Below are 21,991 nucleotides of genomic sequence, written 5' to 3'. Positions count from 1 at the left end.
GAAGGGATGGTAGGAGGAAAACAAAGGAGGGTAACAATGCTCAATAGGAAATGTACTCATTACCTTGTTCATGCAACTGTAACCCCTCTGTACAACATTTTTACAATAAAAAAATGTACCCCCCCCGAAAAAAAGTAAAAGTAAGGTTAGTGAGAAAGTAAAATAAAATGTATAAGAGGAGGGGAAATTACGAAAATTAAACAGACAAAAATTGACCTGTCAATCTAATGACCTGTTAAAAGTGTTGGTAAGAGGATTTGGGATGGGAAAATTGAATTAGAAAGAAATATCAAAGAGAGAGCTGTTCTAATTGTAGACAAAAGAAAAGTAAAAATGAAGAAAGGAAAATAGGAGAAGGAAGGAAAAGATATTGTTTTAAATTGAATACCTAAGTAAAGATATAGCTCAAGGGGCATAGTACTTGCCTAGCAAGTACAAGATCCCAAATTCATATCTTAGTCCAGTCAAAAAAGATTGAATACTGAGGTACTCAGGAGGCTGAGATCTGAAGATTACAGTTTAAAGCTAGCCCAGGCAGGAAATTGAGACTCTTATCTTCAATTAATCACAGAAAAAGCTGGAAGTGGTGCTAGCCTTGAGCAAAAGAAACTTAGGGACATTGCCCAGGTCCAAAGTTCAAGTTCCATGACCAAAAAAAAAGAAAGAGAGAGAGAGAGATTGAATACTGAAGGGCAAGTATTAAAACTCAGGTTAATGATGAGAAAGAAAAGAAAGGGACTCAATTCAGCACTAAAAAGAAAATAACAATGATACCAATTATCCAAAGCAAATATGCTAAAAGCAAACAATACAAACAACAAAGAGCAAAGCAATTTTTTTAAAACACCAACAAAACAAACTGCCATTTAAAAAAAATCAGAATTTTCAGCTGCTCTCCTGAGCAGATGGGGCTTTTCCCCACCTCTCAAAATCCAAGTCTTTTGAGCAGTACTGGATTTGAACTCAGGGCCTTGTGTTTGCTATGCAGATGCTCTACCATTTAAGCCACCCTCCCCAGCAAAGTCTAAGTCTTTTAGTCCAATAGATGACAGCCCAATTGAAGATCTGGAATGGTGGCTACTCATAGCCTTGAGCATGTCTCCCAGCATGAGGCGGTCCTGGAGATCTGAATACAATCTCCAATATAAAGGTTCTGAGGTCAGTGCTCTTAACCCCTGGTCTGACTCACTTCCCACTTGACTTGTGACTTCTTCCTTTACTTAGGCCCCACCAACACACAGTCTGTTATCTATACCAGTGCAATCCTTTCCTGGACCAGAAGTTGCAATGTTGTGCTTACCATTCTATTGCTTAAGCCCACACAACTGCTATTTCGTAGATGGAGTTATTGCTGGTACCTATGTCTGGCCACACTTTAGGACTCTTATCTTTTCCCTCCTGGGGGTGTCTGTATGGACACATCTAGTTACTTGCAGTTTTTTTCACCTAGTTTTTTTTTTTAATGCTTTACAGTACATGCATGAGACTGTACCTCAGCTTCTATGCTGCAGTTCATGGGTCCATGTTGCCTGTGTTACCAGAAGGTCATGGGATGTTGATGGAACCAAAAATGACTTGGTCACGGGCACTAACTTCCTTGGCAGTTCTGCAGGGAAGTAGATGTAAAAACAGCTGTTCAGTAAAGTATGTCTTCAAGGAACTCTACCAGGTGATGGCATTCAGTTGCAACCTTGCAAACTAGGGGTGGGAGTGGAGCAGAACTTAGACACATTTATAAAGGCCAATAAAGAAAAATAAATTTTAAAAATTCAAACATCCCTACATGATGCAAAAAATATTAAGGAAGTGCTGAATTTTAAGTGAGTTGGTAATTAAGGAAGAACAGGTTTTAGGGAAATCATCACGGAGCTCATCCAGTGCACACAGCATCCTTCCAGTTATTATTTCATTAGTATAAGAAAGCTATCCTCTGAGGCCAGATTTTGTTTCCTGAAACAGATTGGAAAGGAAGAAATGAATTTTTAAAAATTAAGTGCTGTTCTCAGGATTTGAAGAAGAATCCTGAGGACCTCTCAAGCCACTATTTTTTTTTCTCTTAATCATCTCATCATTCCCTTAAATAGGTTCCAAGAGAGCTCTTACCCTCAGAATTTAAATCTCTTTTGTGTGTTAGGGTCCAATGTTTGCAATGCTAAGTTAAAAGGGAAGTTCTTTCAGATTAGCTAAAACTGTAATTCTGCTCTGCCTTTAAGAACAGTAAACATTATTAGATCCCAATTTTCAGAACAATCAGTCAGAGGGATAGTCTTTTCTGTGAGTTTTATTTTCACAAAATTTAGGGTTATATTTTCTAGCCAGATGTTTGACAGAGAAGAAACCAGTTTGTTAACATGTTGTTTTTAGTGTTCATTACTGTAGGTGTTTTACCTTCCTAATAGAAACTGATACATTCATTATAAGAGTTTTCTAAACAGAGGATTCATTTTTATTCCATTAAGAGGAATATACAGCAAGAGAAGCCTAATATCTAAATATTTACAATACTTTAGTAAAAGGGCCACAGTAAAGAAAGAATTCCTAATAAGTTGTGAAACCACTTTATAATTTTGTTCAGAGCAAAGTGGTCCCAAGAAATCTGTTTGATCATGAAGGTCTGACCCTCATTTTGAATATTCATGATGATCAATATAATTGTCAGACAAACATTGGCTGATTAGCACTTGCTAAGTCAATAAGTAAAGTTACATATTACCTTGAGGTTGTTTGGTAATCACAATTCCACATAGAAGAAATTGCATTATTATGATAGCTTGAGATAATCAACTGATTATAGTTTCATGAGCTATCTATGGCAGAGTCCTGGAACCTCTAACTGACTTCTATCTTCCCCTTTAGAACAGAGTACTATTTGCTTATACCAACACCCATTCCATATCTTTCCCAGGAACAGGGAAAATGTGCTGTGGATTTTAGTTGGGCATGTTGTCAACTCGAAAATTTTTCTTTTGTTTCTTTTTCTAGCATGAGATGTGATGACATAGCTAAATCTGGAAAATTAGATATCAGGAGAGTATGATGAATGACTAACAATAGACTGACATTCTCATTCTCAGGGAGAACAGTTAGAAAAACCAAAGAAAAATATAAGACAAGCAAACAACACATATGCTTAAAGCCAAACAAACAGCTGGCAAAACAACTAGAACTACAAGAAACTATTTTACTTCTCAAACTGCTCAAACAGAATAATAGATTGCTGAGTAGCTTATTTAAAAAATGCTCCTCTCAGTTATGGAGATCAAGAAGTTCAAGATCAAAGTGCTATAGATTTTCTTTTTTGGGGGCGGGGGAAGGGGGATCCGATCACGTGGCCTGAACTCTGGGCCTGGGCGCTGTCCCTCAGCTATTCTGCTCAAGGCTAGCACTCTACCACTTGAGCCACAGCGCCACTTCCAGCTTTTTTCTTTTTGCTTATGTGGTGCTGAGGTATCAAACCCAGGGCCTCATGCATGCAAGGCAAGTGCTCTACCACTGAGCCACCCTTCCAGCCACAGTGCTATAGATTTTCATGTCTGGCAAAGGCCCACTTCCTGGTTCGCCAATCAAATGGATATTAATATCTAAATAAAACTACTGGAAACCAGAATATAATGATATGACACTGAAAACGATAAAAAATAACTTCTAATTGAAAACAATGCATGCAGTGAAATGATTCTTCAAAACATGTTTAGCAGCAAAGCTGTCCTAGGATAAATATATTAAAAAGTATATTAAAAATTAATCCAAGAGAATGTTAATAAAAGAGAAATAAAGACAGGTAAATATTTGGGTCAGAGAAAAAAGCTCATATATTAAATCAAATAAATAGTCATAATAAGAACTTTCTGAAATTTTAAGTTCAATAATGTAAATAAATGAAACTCCAAATATTGTGTCTGACTGAGTCAGTTTGGACTGCTATGAAAAATGTATATGTATTGAGTGGCTGATAAACAATAGAAATTCAAAGTACACAGGTCTGAGGGCTGGAAGTCCAAGTTTAGTATGCCAGCATGGTTGGTTAGGGTGAAGACCTTCTGTGGACTTGCAGACTTTTCTGTGTATCTTCCTCTGTCAAAAAAAGGAGAGCCAGCTTACTAGCTTCTTCTTATAGGGGGCATCGATTTTACTTATGAGGTCTCCATCCTTACTTCCTAAATTACCTCCTAAACACTCAACCTTCTAATACCATTACATTGAGACTACATTTCAACATATAAATTTTAAGAAAACACAGATGTTGTATTTAGAAAGGCACACAGGAAACTGTCATCAGTGGAACCTCTGAAGAATCAGAGAGGATGAGAGGAGAATTAGTATTTCATTCCCTAAAGTTTTGTTTTTTAGAAATGTTCCCAATAGAAAGTGGTGCTGTGGCTCAAGAGGTAGAGTGCTCGCCTTGAGCTGAAGAGCTCACGGACAGCTCCCAGCCCCAGAGTTCAAGACCCATGACTGACAAAAGAAATAAAAAAGAAAAAAAAAAGAAATGTTACCAATAAGAACATTTAATTTTTTAATTCAAAAGAAGAAAATTATGATGCAGTGTTGTGCATACCTATTTATCTTGCTGAGTATTCTACAGGTATGGTACATTTCTGCCTGTATTAATCACAGTTTTATTTTTAATGTTATACTTAATATTGGTTATTGATTCATTTCTGAATTATTGTGATGATTATCTGCCATTGTTCATTTTCTTCTTAACAAGTTACTGTTTGTATGCAAAAGAATTTATAGGTTTTGTCCTGGTTTTTCTTGCAAACAGCTACTTTCTAGGACCCAATAACTTAATTAGCTCTTTCAGACATTAGAGTAAATAAGCACTTTGAGACCCATTCTTATAGCCTCATCGACTTGGCTATACAAGTGTACAATGCCAGTAAAGTTTTAGGACCCATTTCCTCCAGTGACTGTAACAGTTGATTAGTTCTTCATGTTCTTGCTACTGTTCTGGCCTACCCCCAGTGGGTTAGCTTAATTATTGTTCTTCATGTGCTTTCCTGTTTAACATGGATTTTTAAAAACATAGATTTTAAAAAACAGAGAATTTATTAATAGATTAAATAAAATAGATGAAACTATTTTCTCCACCTGGCAGCTCAGTCTCATATTGAAGTCTTGCTGCTCTCAGCCAACTAACTCCCTGTGGCTTGGGAATCTGTTATTTCAAGACTGTGCCTTACCTAGGCCTTCTTTGATACTTTTTACTTAGTGCTAAAGTCTCCTGATTGCATCCAATAGTGACAATTTTTGGCTCCAGGAATTAAATGAAAGGTTTTCTATATGTGAAATACTAAAAGACTGTTGATTGATATGCTAATATATGCTTATATATTATATATATAATCTCAATTAGGTACACCATTTTTTAAGTTTTTAAAAATTTATGTTTTTTATATCTTTCTACTTTGTCATATCTTAGGGCATTTAACCCATTCCTGCAAAATTCAACAGGGTTGAACATGGCCAATAAGCTCTCATTATAGTCTAGACAGAATCCCTTCCCCCTTTTTGACAGTGCTGGAGTTTGAAAAGAAACATAAGACCTCATTCTTGTGATACAAGTGCTCTACCAATTGATTCATTCTCCCAGCACTAGACAAAAATCCTTAAATCGTCTTGAAATGTTTGTTTCCTACAATGTATCGGAGAACTTCTTCTTCAACATATTAATTATTGTTCTGAGGCCAAGGAGTTCTGTGTGCAAACACTATTTTGGTAAATGACATCAATTACTTTCAGGGGATGTAAACTGAGTTCTATTCTGGTTACTCACAGGCCTTTAAAGTGAAAACCATATATAGCCTTTAAACTTACTAGAAATAAAAGAAAATACTGTGGTAGACTCAAGTACATCTGTATTATCAAATAATGCTGATACTACCAGTAGTTTTATTTCAGGCATATTCTAGCACAATCTATATTTAACTACAAGGAACAATGGCTATTTCTTAGTGTAAGGTCCGCCCCTGGATGGCAAGCAGACTCCACCCTCCTCGCAGCAAAGTCTCCACCCAGTACCTGCGTTACCTAGGCAACTGGGACACCTGGAAGAGGTCACATCTGCATCCGCTGAGGTCACATCTGAATTTGATGTGGCCACGCCTTTCCCCGCCCATACCCTACATAAGGCCTAGCCCAGGCCCAGGCTCTCTTGCTCTTGCTCTTGCTGCTCTTTTCTTGCTTTCTCTGTTCTATTCTAGCTCTCTCTCTGTTCTTTTCTTGCTCTCTCTCTTTCCCAGCCACGTGGAGTGCAAACCTTGCCTGGTCCCAGCAGGCCTACTGAATAAACCTACCCCTTACCTGAATACACATGAGTGCTACTGTTCTTACCCCTCTCTCTGCTCTTTTCTAGCTCTTTACTCTCTTTCCCAGCTCTCTCTCATTCCCAGGCCTTTCCCAGCCACGTGGAGTGCCAACCTTGCCTGGTCCCAGCAGGTCTACTGAATAAACCTACTCCTTACCTGAATACCACGTGCGTGCTGGTGCTGTTCTTACTCGGCCACCTCTTTTTAAAAACCTAACACTTAGGAGACTGAAATTAAATCTGCAAAGAATCCATGAAGATCATGGGCAGAACTCTTCGCCAATAGTAGTCTTTGAAGGAGAACCCAAATGTGTTTGTCTGAGTTACTCCACAGAGAGCCTTGCACTTAAAATCCAATCCATAAATATTCTCTGAATTAACTGACAGACAAAACTATTCACAAGGATGACTTATACTTTAAATGTTTTTAGATGGATCAACATACTCTTTCTTCAACACCAAAAAAAAAAAAAAAGAGTCCTGAGGCTCTATGAACAAATAAAATAAAACAAAAGTCACAATGGTAGAACCGGAATAAAGTAGCCTTACACAAGGAAATTCAAAATACTTTTCAATTTCATAGGATAAAAGTTTTGTTTAAAGCAGATTCCACCCATGAGCCATAAGATCCATGATAGGGGTGGGGTTTGTCTGACACTGAAATGACTTCCTCTATTTACAATGATCATTTTAAAGACTTTTATATCCATTTTAATTCAAATGCACCACTTTCATAGTCATGTTAACCCTTTTATATTTAGATTTGATTACATCTACAAATCAACTTGAGCCACTAATTCTATTCTGCTTCCTATGTGCACACGGTTTCTTTCCCTTTTTCCTTCCTACTAGAATCCACGGTTGTACTTTTTCTTCTCATATATCAGTTAATCATAAAGAATGCAATAAAGTTGAACTATCACTTCAAGTAACCAAACTAAGAAACTCTTTCTTGTGCTAAAAAGAAAGACTAAAAGAGTTGTCCTTATATTGTTGTAAGGTAAATCATCCCAGAAGCCACATTTTAAAATACAGAATATTGGAGTCTTTATTGTACAGTTAACAGGCTGCAGGCCACCAGTTGTTACAAAGGCCTGCAGCACGCAAATACATATAGCACAGCTAGGAAACGTGCTAAAGAGGAAAGAAATAACAAGAACAATACCAACAAGCCAATTCAGCTTCAATGGAGAGTGGAACTGGGATGTCATGATGACTGGAGACGAGCCAGGAGACAGGACCAGGACATGACCACAGAAACACACATAGCATGGAGTCTAGCGGCTAGGCTGGTCAGGGCCTAAATAGGTTGGTGCAGGGGGCAGATCCTCAGGAAATTCCCAGTCCCAGACACTAGACTAACAGATTCAGTAACCTATCTGCTAAGTGCCTGCCCCTGACTCCAAGGGTCCATGCATGCCCATTACCTGTGAGGCAGGTGATGTGGGGAGGGGTTTCCTTCCCCCAGCATGAAGACAAGATGCCAGACCCTATCATCCACCATGTGGCCAATATGGTGCCGACCAGACCTGGCCTCCTTACTTCAAAATATAGGACAGAAGCAAAATTCCTACATAAATTTCAAACTTGTTTCTTTCCAATTATTCCTTGTTACCATCATGATACACCATGCTACTGCATTAAATTTGGGGGATTATAAATGTCACTGGTTGGGGTATGAAATTCAAGGGTCAGGTCAGCATGATTGTTTCCCCCCAAAAAGGACAGAATCTAAACAGTTGATGTTACATTTCTTCTCATTTATAAAGGAAAATCTCAAATGAGATATGAAACACAATGTAGAATTTGCCTTTTTTTCTGTTTTCTCTGTCAGTGCCTGCCTTGACATCTATCTGATTTTGTGATTATTGATGTGGGTTTTAAAATCACTTCTATTTAGAATGTCAGAGTAGAGGAATATTGGAGTTTATCCAGTTCAGATCCTTTATTTCACAGGGGAGAAAACAGAGACTGTAAAGAAATGATATCTAGTCATTTCTAGTTAGTGGTTAAGAAGCCAAGTTCCTGATGCCTGAGCAGTTTGTTCTTTTCATGATTTTCCAAGTCTTCACACCTTGCTAGTTCCATGAAGGGACAGAAGAGGTAATACTTTTCCCAGGTGCTACTCTAACAAAAAACAAGTTAACAAGAGAAAAGCACAACAAATTTACTTAATGAAGTTTCATGTGTGCTTCATAAATTAGTAACCAAAGATTGAGGCAATGTTTTCCATTTTTATGTAAAAGTCACATGAATAATGGACAGAAACGTGAATGTGTAGAATGTAAATGTGTAGAAATGTGATTGCACAAGGTGCTATGATATAGTAGTTTTAGACTGAACAGGGAACAGCATTAAGGGACCTAGGCCAGAGATTCAACTCTGGAGGGCTCCATCACATAAAGTACAGCAATTTGCTCCAGAAATCAAACAGAAAAGCAATGATTGAGGGACAAGAAATGATTTTAATCAATATGATTATTCTGTAAAATGTAGATCAGACTCTTTAGTCCATTCAGGTACTAACATGAGCTTTAATTTTAAACAATGGAAGAATTGGGACAAGATGTACAATTGAATACTCTAGTGGTCTTATCACAGTTTTGGTTCCACAAGTTGGCTCCAGAGAAGTCTTTATTTATTTGGAAGAACAATTTGATTCTCATGAGATAATTGTTCATACTTAGGAGTTGATCTCAAGATAGGGTGGTCAGTCTCTAAGGATCTGCTGTTCCTGGAATCCAAGATGAATGTGTGCTTAGGACAATAACTGGACACTTCTAGGTGCCTGGAACAACAAGATAGTATAAAAGCTGAAAGTATGATGCCATGGTTACTCTTATCTATGTGCCTTTACCCTTGAAGGAGGTGGGTGAGATGGGTTAAGTATCATCCAACTTTAGGTAAACACTGCCTGAATAGTTAACATGCTTATGGGCAGAGCTCATCCAGTCAGGCCTAAAGCAAAGGAGAAAGATATAAAGTAATAACAGAGATCCTTTAAATAGATGCAGAAACATTATTTAGTGAAATTGATGCCCCTCATTATAAAAATACTTAATGAGCTACAAATAAGAGGCAATTTACTCCTATAAAGACCATCCTGATAAAGACCTCCTGATAAAGACCATCTATGGAAAACTCACAAGCAGTGTTGTACATAATACTAGGAGTCTCAATATTCATTCCTTGAAATTGAGAACAAGACAACTTTCACTATTTCTGTTAAACCTTGCAATAGAAATTTTAACCAGGTAACTAGGAAAGAAAAGCAGAGAAAAGACATTCTGATTAGAAAACTAAATTATTTACAAATAATATGATCTTGCATGTATGAATCATAAGAAATCCTCTAAAATTCTCTTAAAATGAACTTCGCATTCAGCAAGATTGCAGGATATAAAAATATGATGCAAAATTCAACTGTTTCTCTATGTACCAGATATGGATAATCTAAATTTAAAATTAAGAAAGTAATCCCACTTACAATAGGATTAAACTTCACAAAAGAGGCATAATAAACATGCTTTGAAAAGGCACAAGACATTGTTGAAACAAATTAAAGGTCTAAATAAATTGGAAGAAATCCTTGTTTCTGGATTAAAATACTTGGTATTATTAAAATAGCAATGCTCACCAAATTGACCTACCAATTCAATAAAATCCCTATCAAAATTCTACCTGATAGTTTTGCAGAAGTTGACAAGCTGGTCCTACAATTCATATGGAAATATAACAGAACCAGAATGGCCAAATAAAAATTGAAAAAAAGCACTATTGCAGGAATGCACCAATGCTATTTCTTCTCCACTACAATTCGATTACAATTATTGAATTTTACATTAAAAAAAAGAATTTATTGACACATGAATTATAATTCAAGAAAGGAATAGCCAAAACCTCTAAAAATTTCCTTTCTCAAATATATAGCTATCTTCTTTTATGATTTCTATGGCCTTTATAATTTCTTCTTTTTTACATAAGAAATTTATTTAACAAAGTTTTACAACACATAGGAGGATTCTGAAACACAAAGACTTGGAGAAAATAGTCTGTTTTATTCTGGTTAGTTTCAATGAAGAAAGCACAGCAAGGTAGAAATGTGATTGGACAAAAGGGTATGATCTGATGGCAATATACTAAGCAGGAAGTCCCAAAAAGCCTTAGATTCTTTCTAGCCTCTCTGTGTATTATTTCTTCCCCTAGATATGAAGTAAGATCCTCTTGAATGAAATTCTATGGCATATTTTAAGAGAAGGTAAGCCAGGGAACTTCTATAGACAGTTCTCACAAAGAAAGGCAGGAAGGTCAGATGGGCCTTCTCGCTTCTGATTACTTTGAGGAAGACTTTTTTGAAGCCTAACTAACTGTGTCTATGGAATCTTTTGTTGAATACAAACCTTGGGTTTAAAAAAAAATGGGTTGCCTATTGAAATTTTTTAAGGTGGTCCAGTTTTATTATAATAATGGCATAATTTCTGAACCACTTTTTTAGTACTAGTGAACTGCCAACTGTAACACAAATATAGCATTTTTGTAATTTTGTATTTTACCTCTAATATCTTCAGAAATATTGGCTAATTCTCCCTTATGTTTATTTGATCAGTAGTAGAAAAGACAAAATTATCAAGAAAGCATTTATTTCATTTTATGTGCTATATCACCCACAAAGAATTGAATATAATGGTGTAGACAGTGCCAAATTAAAATATCCAGAAATTTTTAAAAATTGTAGTCAACACTCTAGACTTTGTTCCTTACATTGTGATATCATATTTATATAAAATTCAAAAGGTTGAGATGGGCATCAGTGGCTTATGCTAATCCTATCTACTCAGGAGGCTGAGATCTGAGGATTGTGGTTTGGGGCAGAAAAGTCCTTGAAATGCTCATCTCCAATTAACCACACACAAAAAAGCTGGAAGTAAAGCTGTGGCTCAAGTGTAGAGTGCTATCCTTGAATAACAACAACAAAAAGCTCAGAGACAGTGTCCAGGCTCTGAGTTCAAGCCCCAGAAACAGCATGAGTTTAAAAAAAAAGAAAAAAATTAAAAAAGCTACCCACTGAAACTGTTTTTCTCCAGCATCACCAATAAAATCTTTTTAGAAGGATTTCTAATTTCATTGATGTCAGTTTCCCAAGATGAAAGAGAAAGAAAATATCCAGTTCTCTTCAAAGTACTGCATTTTTCATTTGAAGGAATGTATTTCACATTCTTAACAGAGAAGTTGAAGCTTCATCAATAATTAGAATTTTACAGCAGTCTTGATTCATGTCTTCCAAAAGTAGCATTCTTATTTGATATTAGAAACAGCAAGAAATAAAATGCAATTGACCCAAAAAGATTTAGTGAAATAGTAAAAAGTGTTTTGTGTGTTTTCTTTTCTTAGTCTGTGTTCTGTTGCTAATGACATAGTACTATTGCCTAGGTAAATGGTAAAGAAAAGAGGTGTTTTGCTCACAGTTTGGATCTAGGTTTAGGGACTGCATCTACTTAGCCTTCCTGCTGGCAGAATCCCAAGGCAGCCCAGCACATAGTAAGTGACAGGGCCCAACATACCATGCTCAGCTGGCTTTTATAGCCAATTCTCTCTTGAGAACCCATTAGTCCATTACTCTATCAAATCATTCATGAGAGCAAAAACCTAACAATCTGTTAAAGGTCTCAGCTCTTTCTATATCATGACACAGATAAAGTTTCAAAATGAATTTCAGAGAAATCAAATCATATTCCAACTATTGAAGCGTTCTTTGAAATGAAATGAAACAAAAACAACAAAAAGATTAAAATGAAGGAGAGGATGTGGAAAGTGGTAGACGGTAGAGAGACAGTATGTATATGGCTATATATTATAATGTTCTTGAAGAAGATGACAGAACAAGAAATAGAAAAATAATCAAAGGTGTTTTTAACCAGAAATAAAAAATTGGAAATGGCATACTTTGTTCTTAAAAAAAAAAGGAAGAGACAGAGAGTTATAGCTAACAGTAGCCATAGGTCTTCACTGAAGCTTGGCAAATGAAAATGAAAAAAATAGGATTATATGGTTCTCTAAATTAGCAATTCAAGATGACAGGAAGAAGCATGGAACTAGGTCTATAGTTAGGTGTGGTATGTATTATAAAGGATTTGATTAAACTCTATTTAGTTATAAAGGCAGCAGAAAGATTTAATAAGAGTTATCACCCATAGGCCCTCCTTGCAAGAATGACTTTATAATTATACCCAGCAAATACACATGCAAGAATGGAAAATTCCTATTTAGAAAGGACTAGATAGAGGAAGAGAGTAGCTTATTCAGTGTACAACCAGGGCTAAATATGACTTTATTTTGTTCTAGGCAATGGGAGAAGGCATATGGCTGTTAAAATTAATAAACACTTATGACTACAGCAGCAAGTCAACACTGTCATCAAAAAAATGATAAATAAACAAATACAAATGCAATCTTATTATGTAAATGAACAAAAGAAAGAATACAAGGCAGAATGAAAGTCATAAATATTATTGAATGAACTGACAAATTTTAAGATGAAGCATTTCAATTATAAATAAAATAAATAAACTAAAATTTAATTCCATATTAGAACAAGAAATGAAACATGCTGGGCACCAGTGGCTCTTGCCTATAATTCTGGCTATTCACGAAGCAAGGACAGCCTTGGTAAAAACTTCCTGAGAACTCTATCTCAACCAATAGCCAAACTTAGTGGAGCACACTTATCATCCCACATATATAAGGGGCAGAGATTATGAGGACTGTAGTTCCAGGCCAACCTGAGCCAAAAAGTTCACATGGCCCCATATCAATAGGAAAAAGAGCTGAGCACAGGGGTTTGCACCTGTCATCCTAGCTACAATAGGAATGTAACTAGAATTGAGGCCTAGGTCAGACCAAGCAAAGGTAAGACCTTATCTCAGATATAGCCAGAGTAAAAAGGGCAAGAGACATGAATCAACTGGTAGAGCACCCACCTAGCAATCAGGAAGCCTTAAGTACAAAACCAGGGAGTACCCAAAATAAAGAAAATAAAACCTAGGTTGGGGATGAAACTCATTGATAGAGGACTTGCCTACCACGTGGGAGGCTGTGAGTTCTATTCCCAGCAAAGCAAATAACAAAAAAGAATTACTTTATATTTTATATACATATATATGAATCCAATCACATATTATAGAAATAAGACACAGTCACAAGAAGAGAACAAGTCTATAATGTACTTCTGACACACTTCACAAAGATTAGAAGACAATAAATTTGTGTTGTTAGGAAACACAAAGTTTATAGTGGATTTGTCATAGTTGCAACCAAAAAGTAGTAGAGCAGACATGGAGGATGGGGCTGAAAAAACTGAAAACTTGATTGAAAGTGTCCAAATAGCTCTCCTTATCTGGTGAAGGGGGGTGGGGGGGTGGGGGGTGAATTCTGACAAGTTGCCCCAGAGTTGTTCTGTGATGTTCTGGCAAGGCTGAGGCCCTGAGTAAGCTTCCTAAAAATCTACAAGCTGAAAAAATGAAACTTGGTCAAACTTTTCACTTGCTCAGCTCTCATAATGCTGGCAGTCAAGCACAAATATTCGCGAAATGTACTGGGAGAATTCCCTTGTGAGGAAACGATCAGCCCAAGAGAAGTAATGTGCAGAAACTGACACTTGTGCTTCAGGCATTGAGGGACTGAGTTCTCACCAGAATGCATTCGAGTAATGTCTTACCCAAGTAAGAGCTTTCCATTACAGTTTTTTTTTAATTTTATTTTATTTGTGAACATGCTGTACAGAGGAGTTACAATTACATGGGCAGGATAATGCGTACATTTCTTACCAAGCATTGCAGCCTCCTCCTTTGTTTACCCTTCACATCCCTTCCCAGCCTCCCCCCTCCCCCCCAATCCCAATCCTTCTCCTTCCCCCCCCTTCCCCCCCCCCCCGCACCGACATTGTAAAGCTCGTTTTGGACATGACAACTTGTACTTCTCATTGTTGCAACAGGTCCACCTGTATCCTTAAACAACTGGTTTTTCCCCCTCTCCTCCACAAGTTATACTGACATCAAATATAGTGAAAGCAGGGGTTATACTGTGGGGGAGGGACATACAAAGCAGCAAAGAGATAATCTTATAAATGCGTTAGAAACACATGCATGAAAGAAAAAACATTAAAATACACATCTAACGATTCATTTTCCTGACATCACATTATCTGACCTTTTCCACTTGACTCATACATATACTAGATATTACAAATAAGGGAAACCATGGGACCTATGTTTCTTTGGGCCTGGCTTACTACACTTAATATAATTTTTTCCAAGTTTTTCCATTTCCTAACAAATGGGGCAATGTCATTCTCTCTGATGGAGGCATAGAATTCCATTGTGTATATATACCACATTTTCTTGATCCATTCCTCTACTGAGGGGCATCTTGGTTGGTTCCATATCTTAGCTATGGTAAATAATGCTGCAATAAACATAGTTGTGCTGGTAGCTTTAGTGTGGTCTTGTTTGTAAACATTTGGGTAAATGCCCAAAAGTGGGATTGCTGGGTCATAGGGGAGTTCTATGTGAAGTCTTTTGAGGAACCTCCATACTGCTTTCCAAAGTGGTTGAACAAGTTTACATTCCCACCAACAATGAAGTAAGGTTCCTTTCTGTCCACATCCCCTCCAGCATCTGTTGTTGTTAGAGTTCTTGATTTTTGCCATTCTAACTGGAGTGAGGTGATAGCTCAATGTTGTTTTGATTTGCATTTCTTTTATGGCTAGGGATGTTGAACATTTCTTCATGTGTCTATTGGCCATCCTTCTTTCTTCTTCAGAGAAGTTTCTCTTTAAGTCTTTCGCCCACTTATTTATTGGGCAGTTGTTTTTTTGAGGATTTGTTGTTGGGGGGTTTAATTTTTTGAGTTCCAAGTATATTTTAGATATGAGACCCTTGTCCATTGTATGGCTAGTGAAGATCTTCTCCCAATCCGTGGGCTTTCTATTGATCTTGCTAGCTATGTCATTTGCCCTGCAGAAGCTCTGCAACTTTATGCAATCCCATTTGTCCAGCCTTTCTTTGATTTGTTGTGTTTCCGGGTCTCTATTCAGAAAATTTCGGCCTGAGCCAAGGAGACCTAGGGTTTCTCCTATTCCATCCCATTACAGTTTTTTTGTACCAGCCCTGGAGCTTGAACTTGGGGTCTGGGCACTGTCCCTGAGCTTTTATGTTCAAGGCTAGCACTCGACCACTTGAGCCACAGCTCCATTTCTAGCTTTATATAAATGGCTAATTGGAGATAAAAGTCACACAGACTTTCCTATCCATGCTGGCTTCAAATCTCTGTGATCCACAGATCTCATCCTCCTGAGTGGCTAGGATTACAGGTGTGAGCCTTTTATGAGCTTTTATGCCTTATCCTTAGTTCCTAACCATCAAAGACTGCCAGATGTTTTATAGAGGTTTATGATAAACAATAAACAACAGTAAAAATGGCACTTGTAGGAAATGGAAATTTCAGAAAGTAGAAGAAAATATATGAGAGACCATAGTAAATAGTCTCATTTATTCAAAACTATCACAGTGAAACCTTCTCATACTACACATCTATGCTACTTCAAAAATGATATAATAAAAATATGAAAATTCCCATCCTGCCTCCTTCTGAGGAGGACGCTGGCAGTTTCACTCAAATAAACAAGAGAGTAGAGCAAATAAGAAAAAGGAAGCATGGAGAGAAAGAATTGCAGCACTTCAACCTAAGTCTTATAGGGGTTCATTATCTGTCAGCTCTTTTCCCATCTTGGTCTCCATTAAATGGGGGGAAAAAGCAGAGAGAGTGCCAGGTAGAAGAGAAATAGCTGTTATTATATCAATGAAGTAATTTGGGAAGGTGATGAGCATAGGTAACCCCAAAACCCCATTAACTGAAACCCAGTGATGGGTCAGAGGCCCCCATATGGTTTCAGGATGCTAAGTCCTGCCCTCAACCACACCTATCACATGCATACTGGGATGCTGTGGGGGCGGGGGGGGGGATGCTTCAACTACACAATTGTCACCTCCAAGCTAGGAAAAGAAGACTAGATAGAACCTCATTTGTTTCAATGTAATGAATTAAATGAAGCAACTATTTTATTTCAGCAATCAAAAAGCAAAGACATAAGAGCACCCTTTTGCCAACTTATTCTACATTGGATTCATAAAAGGTACCTGGCTTCTTCTTTCACAGTACTGTAAAATGTTATTTTAACTGAAAATTCCCATCTAGATTTAGGTAGAGGACCAATGTAGCATATAAAAGAATCCACAAAGGCACCAAAACCAAGTGTTCCATGCTCACCTTTTAAGTGGGCTGCTCTGACTTGGCAACCTCTCTACCCATATCAGTTATCCTTATTTCCGTGCTGATATGGCTCTAGAGGTCACTCAGGAAGTCCCTGCTGGAACCAGGAAGACAGCCAAGGTTTGAGATACTGAATCCCTTGATGAAATCAATAGCCAGGCACTGCGCTCCTCTGAGCCCTCACCTCAGCACTGTACTAGCTCTTGGTGCTCAGGAGCAATGAGGCTAACTAAGCTTAATTTTTGCTTCCTGGGCATTTAAGCCCTCCCCCCCCACCATCCCCACACACATGAAATCCCATTCCTAAATTAAAAATATTCAACTTACATCACTTCTTGTCTCCTAAAGAGATGAGAAAAAAAAATCATTTGGGCATGTAGCTTTAAATGCTGGTCCAAAAACTGTTGTCAAAAGCAAAGCAGCCGGGACTTGCATTCCTCCTCCCCATAGACACAGTTTTCTGCCTTTGTGGTTCTCATTGAACTGGAAGGGAAAGGCCACTGGCAAAAAGAAAAAAAAAAAAGAATCCAAAAGGAGAGGAAAACAGTCAACCCAGGTCTGGAGACCCGAGAACACGTTTATGGAACACCTGGGTTTTATTTTGATATTTATACCTGTGATTTTTAAATAAGCAAAATAGGGAAATCAACAATTATCCTGGTTTGTGGGGCTAGTCTGAAACAGGAGACATCTTTAAGAACCACCTGATTATGTAATCTCAACAGAAAAAATAATGCACCTAACTCTTAATTAAGTAGTCATTTAATTAGGAATACCAAAAAGAACCTAGTTTTTTGAGTGTCAGTTTCTTTAATAGGGGAATAGTGATAATCATTGTGATAGATACTAGATAGACACTAGTCCCCTTTATTTAGATTTCCAACTGGTCCTGGCACCAGACTCCGTTCTTCTCTCAAACACATAGTGCAATTGCTCCCTTGCTCCCTTGAACACAGAGACTGCCATGTGATCTCAGTCAATGAAAGCTGAGTATCTTGCAATCTAAAAGTTTACATTCAGGCACAAGAGATACAATGCAACAAAAGTTTCCATCTTTTCTACAAAGGCAGCTGTCAATGTTCTCAGCAGTGACTGGCACTTAAGATTAAGAGTGAGAATGGCACACAAAAGTCACAATAAGAATAAGGAAAAATCTTTCATCTTAAAACCCACTATAATTTCAGAGTCTTCTATTACTTCATCAAAACCTACATGCCCTTCCTTGCATCTTTAATTCATCCCAAATAAACACACTAAATAAATGCCAAGCATGATGCTAGCTGCTAAAAATGTATGGACTGGTTTTTTATCTCAGGGCACACTTAAGAGAAAAGTCAGGGCTGTGAGGACTCTGGAAATTATCTCCAGTCCCTTTCTTGTGTTTAGCTTATAGTAAAGGCTATAAAGTACTGTTTTCATGAATCTGAATCCTTTTCACATGACCTGAGTGCCTATAGATTTTGATAACAAAGAAGTTAGAGATTGTAATAAAAGGAAAATCAAAAAGTGATATACACAGCAGAATGAAGAACAAGGTGGTTAAACTGACAAAGTGAAATCTGAACTCTTCATCTTGTCCCCAGATTGCCCACACCTTCCTGGCTTAGATCTCATTCTGTCTGTCTGTCGTCTGTCTGTCTGTCTGTCTCTCTTTCCCCTCTCTCTTAAACCCTTTCTGTCTTCCCACCTCTGTTTTCCTTCTCTTCGTGATAATTTATTTATTTTTTTAAATTTTATTTATTTATTTAGTCAGTTGTGGGGGCTGAACTCTGGGTCTGGGCGCTGTCCCTCACCTCTTCAGCTCAAGGATAGCGCCCTATCACTTGAGCCATATCACTACTTCCAGCTTTTCTCTGCTTATGTGGTACTGAGGAATCGAACTCAGGGCCTCATGCATGTGAGGCAAGCACTCTACCACTGAGCCAACTTCCCAGCCGTGATAATTTAATAGATCTTTTTTGTTTCTTCTTATAGACTCTCAAGTAAAAAAAAACTATTGAAAGAATTGCTAATCATTGCTATAATCCCAAAACATTTACTTCTGAAAGAATTTTTTATAATTTCTAATGCAGAAACGTGGGTACACTGCCCTCATATAAGATGGGGACAAAGGGCTCTCTCTAACTCTATTCTTTAAAAAAATATATAGCTGGGCACAGGTAGCTCATGCTTTTAATACTAGCTACTCAGGAGGCTGTGACTTGAGGATTCATAGCCAGTCCAGGCAGAAAGTCCATTGAGACTATCTCCAATTACCACCAGAAAAACCAGAAGCAGTGCTGTGGCTCAAAGTTGTAGAGCACTTGCCCTGAGCACAAAAGCTCAGGGATAGCACCAAGGCCCAGAGCTCAAGCCCCAGGACTGCCAAAAAAAATTATTATCTTTAAGTAGCTGTACAATGGAGGTGCCATTTAACAGCAGCTTATGAATACAATACATCTTCATCAGTATCACCCACTTCAACATTCTCACCTCCCTTTGTCCCACCCCTTCCCCCTTACTTTTCTTAATTTTGTGGCATATACAATGAATTCTTTTAATATATATTTTACTGTAAAAGATACTGTACAGAGGGGTTACAGTTACATGAGTATGGTCATGAGTACATTTCCTATTGAGCATCGTTACCCCCTCCTTTGATTTCACCCTACCTTTTCTTCCCTCCCCACTTCCCCAGCTCCTCCCTCCCCCCACAAAGTTGTAAAGTTCGTTTTCAACATAGTATCTTGTACATCTCATCTCCTTGACTTCATTTGTCTACCACTCTCCCCTTGTCCCAACACCCTTTGCATGTACTAATTTCCTGGTGCTTATTTTGTTGGGCTTTGATTCTAGTTTTCCTAAAAGATTATACTATTTGATCTATCCATAGACTCTATTATACTTTCATTAGTTCATTTGTAAATACTTGCATACCATGCAACCTACTTACTTATAGATTTATAGGTACATTCTTTCCACTATGAAAGAGGGAAACCATGCAACCTTTGTTTCCTTGGGTCTGGCTCACTTCACTTAATATAATTTTTCCAAGTCTTTCTATTTTCTTATAAAATGCTGAAATACATGAGTATTTTATTCATGGATTTTATAATACATGAGTAAAATTCCATTGTGTGTGTGTATATATATATATATATATATATATATATATATGACATTTTCTTGATCCATTTGTCCATTGAGGAGTATCTGGCTGATTTCATATCTTGGCTATAGTGAATAGTGATGCAACAAACATGGTTGTGCTGGTAGCTTTAGTGTAACTTTGCTTGTGTTCTATTAGATAAATGCCTAGGAGTGGGGTTGCTGGGTCATAGGGTAGTTCTTTTTCTAAAAGTCTCCAAAATAATGAGGTGGTTCCCTCTCCACCATCGATAGTTACAAATCTGTTGAGCTATAAGCTTAACAATATTGATTTGTTTGAAACAATTACAATGCAATGGGTTTTTTTGGTGTTTAAACTGTCATATCATGATCAATGGAAGCCTATGTGGCTCATTTCCTGAGTCTTTAGACACAGCGCTAGTAGTGGTTGGTACTTTCCTTGTGTCCCATAGACATTTATGAATACAATGATGTGATGTCTGAGTAAAGCTCACACATCATAGAAAGGGTAGGTATAAAATGGCTGTAAGTACAAAGTTTTAGAAGATCATGATGGACCACAGAGGCTCACTATAGTATTTTCTCACATATGTATATGTATATGTTTGAAATTTTCCAAGATAAAATGTAAAGTTCAGCCAATGACTTCCAACTAGAATTGTTGCATCCTTAGTAGGGCAAATTATTTCGAATGCCTACCTTTGTTGGGAGATACAGGGTTAATTTTAAGTTCCCAAGATTTACCTTGACTAAGCTGGAGTTACCTAGTAAGCAAAGGTTTAAGGACAGAGCTATAGCATAATTATAGATGGTAGGTTTTGAGAGTCATAACCAACATTACACCATCCTAAGGAGAGCATGAAAAAACTTCGGAGAATGTAGAGAACAGAGGATGAAGGATAAGGAGAACGGATAATGCACAGATAACCCCAGAAACCTCATGAGATAGAGACCTCTTCAAAAAGCTGATAAATACGTCTCCATCAGCAACTCTTCGGCCCAGATTCTTGCCTCTAATCTTCAACAAGCTTAACTCAATAGCTGGCCACCAAAGGGCTCTTGCCTTCCAGGTAAGACTGGAAGGAGCACTGGATTGGGAGTCCTGAGGCAAAATCAGAACACTGTGAGGGACACAACATGACACGATGTCTTGGGTCTCAGCTTCATCGCGTAATGCAAGGTCAGTCTGCAAGCCGAAAGACGCTTCAGTGTCTCAACAGTGTACACCCAAAGATTCCAGAAGCCCTGGACAGGAAGAGCCTGCCCTTCAGGCCTGTGGCTTCTCAACGACGGCCCTCCTCACCATTACCCATTACACAGCCTCCTTCGAGCCCTGGCTGGCATCGTCTATTACAGATAAATGAAGAGGCGATGTCCAGATAGGCGACCCCAAAGTTGAAAGCACTTTCAAGCTTTGGGAATCGGGCGCATCCACAGACCTGTACGATCTCTCCTTCTCTGCCTGCAAATCCTGACCCCCTCGTCCCCACTGCAGAGAAATCTCCTAAGAGCCTGGGCTGCGGGCGTCGCCGCTGCGCCCAGGAGGCGTGGAGCACCGAGGACTGGAGAGGTTGCGGAGCGCGCGCGCTGCGGCCCGGCTCGTTCCAGGGCACAGCCGATAGGGAGGGGCCACCCGGGCCCCCGTAGCTCTCGGCGCCGCCGAGCGGAGCTGCAGCCGCTCAGTCTCCTCTCCAGCCCAGTGCCGGTTGCGGGAGCGCGGCTCAGCCTCAGCCAGAGCCACGGGGCCTCGTAGCCGGGGAGGCGGAGGCCAGAGGAGGCGGCGGACCCACGCTGCAGTTCCCCGGCTGGTTCCACGAATCCGGGTAAGTCCAAGCGGCGGCGCCTAGCCAGACGCCAGCCCCGGCGGCGGTGGTCCCCAGATCCCACCCCGACCGGGGCGCCCCGCTGCCGCGCCGCAGGCTCACAGGTGGCTCCGCCGTGGAGCTGGGCGCCCCAGGCCCCGCTTGGACTTCGCCAACTCTCTCCGCTCCCCGTCGCCCATCCCGAGCCCCAACCTTTGCCATCCGTGCTTTCGACTCCGGGCTGGGGGCACCCGGGAAAGGCCTGATGGAGGGGAGGGTCGGGGAGCAGAGGGACGTTCCCCACCAGCGAGCCAGGGGGATGCGGACCCGGCGCCACCCCAAGTGTATCTCGCTCAGCTTCCAGTCTCTCCGATGGGGCCATCTGCCTTTACGTTTTATTTTCCTATTAACCCGCTAGGGAAAGTTTGGGACTACGCGAGGCAAA

The sequence above is a fragment of the Dipodomys ordii genome, unplaced genomic scaffold, assembly GCF_000151885.1.
Source record: "Dipodomys ordii isolate 6190 unplaced genomic scaffold, Dord_2.0 Scaffold53, whole genome shotgun sequence".
NCBI classification, from domain to species: Eukaryota; Metazoa; Chordata; class Mammalia; order Rodentia; family Heteromyidae; genus Dipodomys; species Dipodomys ordii.
This window is presented reverse-complemented; position numbering follows the sequence as displayed.